The sequence below is a fragment of the Octopus bimaculoides genome, chromosome 8 (genome assembly GCF_046866305.1).
Source record: "Octopus bimaculoides isolate indiv1 chromosome 8, ASM4686630v1, whole genome shotgun sequence".
NCBI lineage: Eukaryota > Metazoa > Mollusca > Cephalopoda > Octopoda > Octopodidae > Octopus > Octopus bimaculoides.
In genome coordinates, this window is record NC_142935.1 from 24,095,764 (window position 1) to 24,101,969 (window position 6,206).

The following is a 6,206-nucleotide window of genomic DNA, read 5'->3' on the forward strand; positions in this document are numbered from 1 at the left end:
TTTGATTGCTCCAGTTGATTGTGTGTATATAAAGATAAATAATCGGTTTTGTAGACAACGGTTGATTTTAACCTGATAACAATAAAAGCAATGTTTATAATGTAAGCTTCTTATATATTAAAAGCTTTATTGCAAGTATAAGCAAAGTGTCGCAGACATACACCTAAACCCATATGCACAAACAGAAGAAGAATTACGCAACGGAAAATAAGGCACTGGAATACTTAAGAACACATCTATAGATCTATATAACGGTTTCAAGTTCCGGCACAAGGTCAGCAATTTGGGGAGGGGATAAGTCAATAAAATCGATCCCAGTGCTCAACAGATTCTTATTTCATTGGATCCGAAAGAGGATGAAAGGTAATGTGGACCCGGCGGAATTTGAACTCAGACCATAAAGATAGACGGAATGACGCTTGACATTTTACCAGGCGTGCTAACCGTTCTGCCATCACACCGCCTTCTATACATCTATGTAATAACTGAAAGCATGGAAGAATCCATTTTGTACGTTGCTTTACATCAGAGTTTGTCTCTTTTCTTTTTCAAATCCACATAGAAACGAAGAAATGAAATGCAAGAAACTTCCTCATCCTTCGTATCCGCATGATTGTCATCAAATGTGCTTTCTTATATTCTAATTTATTGAAATTCTAATTCAATTGTCAAATGCTTCATTCTTTTTAACCATTCTATTGAAACATGAAATGTACGAATTTGAGAGGTAACACTGCTGCTGCTGTCATTGTTATTGTTGACTTTCTAGCATCGTTTAAAATATATTTTATAAATGCTGTTGCGATGTTGGTGGAAAGTGTTTTCTATTCAAGCATCGCTCATATCTCATATATATTATAATGAATTTTAACGTATCTTTAACGTAGAAAAAATATGGTTTTCGCTTTTTAAAAACATTCACATATACGCACACATATACACATACACATTTATATATGCATACATATATTTTTGTTACTATTATTCTCTTGGAGTAGTAATTTGGATAACCACTGAATACATGTTTCTGTTTTTATTTCTTTTCATGAAACAGAATGACAAGTCTATCATATTCAAATAACGTTCAGAGTTAATATATTATTGCATGCGTGCATGAGTGTGTGTGTGTGGGGGGGGGGGGGGGTGGCACGTGCGTGTGTAGGGTCTGTGCGTGTGTGTATGTGGTGTGCGTGCATGTTTATGGGTGTACATACCCACCCATACACATATAGGGAGAGAGGGAGAGTGAGCAAGGAATAGAAAGATAGATAGATATGTAGATAGATAGATCGATAGATAGATAGATAGATAGGTTGGCAGATAGATAGCTAGATTGGCAGATAGATACGTAGATAGATAGATATGTAGTTAGATAAACGCTGATATATATATATATATATATATATATATATATATATATATATATATATATATATATATATATATATATATACTATATGCACTCATACACATATATAATTCGCACGTGCACGTATATACTGTATTTATTAGGTGTTGTGAGAATTGAATATCTTTTGCGCAACAATTTATGTGCGACTATGCTTGCATGTATGCGTGGTGCATACGTGTACGCACGTGAGTTCGTTCCTGTTTCTAAGTGTAAGCTTATATGAGTTTATGTTTATGTGATATGTATCTAAAATTTCATGTAATTTGCATTTTCTTATAGTTATAAGATTTTTCGTATGTATGATGATTTAATATCTCGCAACTGAAATTGATATATATATACATAAACACACAAACGAACAACGAATATATTTCAATAGCATATTTAAATCTCTGTTCATAGAAGTATTATATCATTTGTATAAAGAGAACTACAATTCATTTTTGTTAGGTAAGCTTTGTAATATTCATTTTATTGTATACCATTTTATTATTTTATTTTATCTGCATTGCGCTGAGGAATAATTTCCTGTCATCTTAAGCAAGCTGAATATAAACTACGTATGGAGAAAATCTGTAGTTATGTGAGTAAGAAAGCGTTTACTAACGTCAGTAATGTTTTACCTGGATAAATACAAGAATTGTAGATCAGCGCAGATAAGAGTAAATGGTTCACAAAACCCTTTGAGAAACATGAAGTTTTGAGCTTGGTCACACTGAACTAAATAAGCAAGTGGCATGTAAGACGTCCTCGAATTGATCGTTGAATCTGGGACCAGATTTTGATACATAAAATAGCCCCAATGTAATCGGTAGAACTGTATGCATGTCTTATTTCATGAAGACAATTCGTGTATAGTTCTGCAAATTATATTGATTCTAGAACGTCTATACTAATGAGAACACGGATGTTGTTACGTAAGTAAAACGCTAATGTTCGAAACTGCAGTACACAGCTAATTCTTTATTCTGTATAATTCTCATTTTGTCCTGTTCTGGTGTTTGGCGAAATGTTTCTGGAGAACATTATTTTTCTTTGTGGTTGGGTCATTGATGACCTCTTTCTAGCATATTGGATGTCCACGTAGTGGCCATCTCTTATACACGTGTAATACAATTTTTCTGAATTTTCAGATTTTTTATATGCTAGGACACTTGGTTTTAAATTGAATTAATATTCAATTTATCACCCTATCTATATAAATATATATAGAGTGACCTGATCTGAGATCGTGTGCGGGAACGAAAACAATTGCAGCATGGAAGGTGTTTATATGCCATTTAAAATAACACACAAAATCCGTTAGATTCACTTCAACATTTAAATTTAATTTGTCAAAATATTTTCGTCGCTTTGATACCGCGGTTAGTGAACAGGTTACGGTCTCAAAGCGACGAAAATATTTTGACAAATTAAATTTAAATGTTGAAGTGAATCTAACGGATTTTGTGTGTTATTTTAAATGGCTTATAAACACCTTCCACGCTGCAATTGTTATATATATATATATATATATATATATATATATATATATATATATATATATATAGATAGCTAGATAGATAGAGAGAGAGAGAGAGAGAGAGATACATACATAGATACATACATACATATGTATGTATGTATATCCATATTTACGTACATATACCCGAGCGCGCGCACACATACACACAGACACATCAAAAGACATATCAGAATTCAGTTGAGGTATGGCATACAATTAGAAATACTTTTTAAAATTTTGCGATGATCGTGACACTGCACTCGAGTTCTTTTGCTTTTTAGGAGTTTTACGCTTTTTCTCTTCTTATTTTCTGTAGCTTAGTCTTAGGACCACGACCATGATTCGGTACACTATCGTGGCCCATGACCTGTGCAGCTGTTGGAGAACAGGACGGGGATGAAACATAAGATGAAATACAATGTACAAGTTAATGCATCAAGGATCAACTAAAGAAGATATAAAAACGATTTGCAATTATGAGAACATTCTTCTGTTTTTATGTTTTGTTCAAAAAAGTTTTCAGTAAGAAAGCATTCTATTTTCGTATGTTATTTAGCAGCATTTCAATTCTAATTGTTTTAAAACAATAAAATTTTCCTTACTTTCCAAGAAGGATCCAATTAGTCTTTATTTCTCCGCGCTCTCCCTCCCTATTTCATTCTGTTTCCCTCACTCTGACACAAACACACATACACAAAAGCAGAAACAGATAAACAGTTACATATGTGGTTTCCGAAGAAGGTTTGCTGTAATTAAAATAGAAAATTCGTTAATGTTTTAAAAGCTAACTCGTAACTCATCAGTTTAATTTTGTTCACTTAATTAATTAATTAATTTAAATCGCCTGAACACATTCTCACATAAAAAGGAACAGACCTAACACATCACCTCGCAATGACACAACACGCAGATAACATGATAGCCACCTACCTTGGTTTCATTTAATTTACTTGATATCTACGAGTAAAACAATTTAATTAAATATTATTTAAACAATACATCATTCTTTATCATTTACTTTTAACGTTTGTATGGAATTTTTACCTTCTCCCCAAGGCTCTATTTAGTAAAGGGAAATTATTAAAGTGTTTATGCTGGGTGTTATTGGATGCAATATTTATAGCGACAAAGAAAGGACCGTTAATTCTTGGTGTCATCAATTAAGGAATATTTGAAGTAAGATTATATATCTTTACTCATATACTCTTATATTGAATCAATAATACTTCGGCTGACTTGGGGAACGATGAAGAACATAATCTGTTTTGAGATATATGCACTCAAATATATATGTATGTGAGTACATATGAATATGTGTGTATATGTATGTATGTATATATATGTATATTATATGTACATGCATACGTATATACATATATATATATATATATATATATATATATATATATATATATATATATATATATATATATATATATATATATATATATATATATAGATATATATATATATATAGATATATATATATATATAGATATATATATATATATAGATATGCATATATATATATATATATATATATATATATATATATGTGCATATATATATATGTATATACATATATATATATGTATATACATATATATAAATATATATACATACACATATAGATACATATATACATACATATATACATATATACATATATATGTACAAATATATATGTGTATATATATATATATATATACATATATATATACATATATATACATATATATACATATATATATATATATATATACATATATATACATATATATATATATACATATATATATATATATATATATATATATATATATATATATATATATATATATATATATATACATATAACTATATATACTTATATATAGTGTTTCATACATACTATTTATATATATATATATATGTGTGTGTGTATATAAATATATATATATATATATATATATATATATATATATATATATATATATATATATATATTTATATATGTATATATATATATATATATTTAAATAAGGATTTATGTGCTTTATATATCAATGAGTAATGCAAACAATCTAACTGCTTTCGCAAACTATAGCGAAACTCTCATCATTAAATATGGTATTCATGGCATTAAACTTTTGGTAATAAAATGTGAAGAAGCCCGATCTAATTCATACAATATATTTGCTGTTGGTCAGGTATTCAATCATTTTTAGTTTGTTCGTAAATTTATCATGTAAAACTATTTGCAAACACAATACCATGATTTATGCAAGGAAATGTGAGTATTATGTTAGCGTCTATGCTTTCATGGAAAAACTTTTCAGTTACTCGGCATCGACTAAAGATCAAAACGGTTATGACAACTTCCGATAATATCGCTCCTTCCTGTGATGCGGAGCAACATTGATGCTGCGAAGGAATCTCCCGGTTCTTTCTTCTCTCACATGTCTCTTTCGTCTCTATGATGAAGCTTTCTCCGCTTTCTCTGCAATCATTGCTTGTCAAATAGTTTCAAATCTATCCAATGCTTGTTACTATTAAGTAAATGGGAAATAAAATTATTATCGAGATACAAGTATTGTTCACTGCCATCATCGTAACGTGTACTAATGCTTACACTTCCTTTATTGTACAGAATTACTTTCATTTGCCCTCTCCGTATTGCGTTCCCAAAGCAAAGTGAAATCACGGCAACATTGAAGAGCTATTTATGAAATTGGATGATACCATAATTTAGTGGGGTGGGTAGGTGCTTCTTTGTTATTGCTATATGATTTAGAAACACGAAAATAAAGCAGCGAGCTGGCAGACACGTTAGCACGCCGGGCGACATGTATAGCAGTATTTCGTCGGTATTTACGTTCTGAGTTCGAATTCTGACGAAGTCGACTTTGTCTTTTTATCCTTTCGGGGGTCGATAAATTCTGTACCAGTTGCGTACTGAGATCGATCTAATCGCCTGGCGTGCTAATGTGTCTGCCAGCTTGACCCCTTACGCTACAAATTTTCGGTAAAGAATATTCTGTAAACAATAAGGTGGCGAGCTAGCAGAATAGTTAACACACTGGACAAAATGCTTTGTGGCATTGCGTCCGTCTCTGCGTTCTGAGTTTAAATTCCGAAAATCCTTGAGTTCGACGCTTACCTTCCATTCCCTGGGCATCGATAAAATTAGTATCAATCAAGTACTGGGTTCTATGTAATCGACAAACCTTCCTGCAAAATCACTGGCCTTCTACCAAAATTTGAAACCGGTATTCTGAAAAGAGCTAAGGATATAATGGTAGAATATTTCTT

At 31.0% G+C, this 6,206-nt stretch overlaps 1 long non-coding RNA gene across 2 annotated transcripts in view; it reads left to right on the forward strand.

Annotated features, from left to right (window-relative positions):
• The window catches only part of LOC149134331 (uncharacterized), a 76,669-nt gene extending 73,148 nt beyond the window's left edge, over positions 1–3,521 (forward strand). For both annotated transcript variants that reach the window (XR_016242824.1, XR_016242822.1), the window contains one exon: positions 3,232–3,521. This is a non-coding gene — a long non-coding RNA (uncharacterized LOC149134331). The remainder of the gene's footprint in view (positions 1–3,231) is intronic.
• Positions 3,522–6,206: the final 2,685 nt, after the last annotated feature.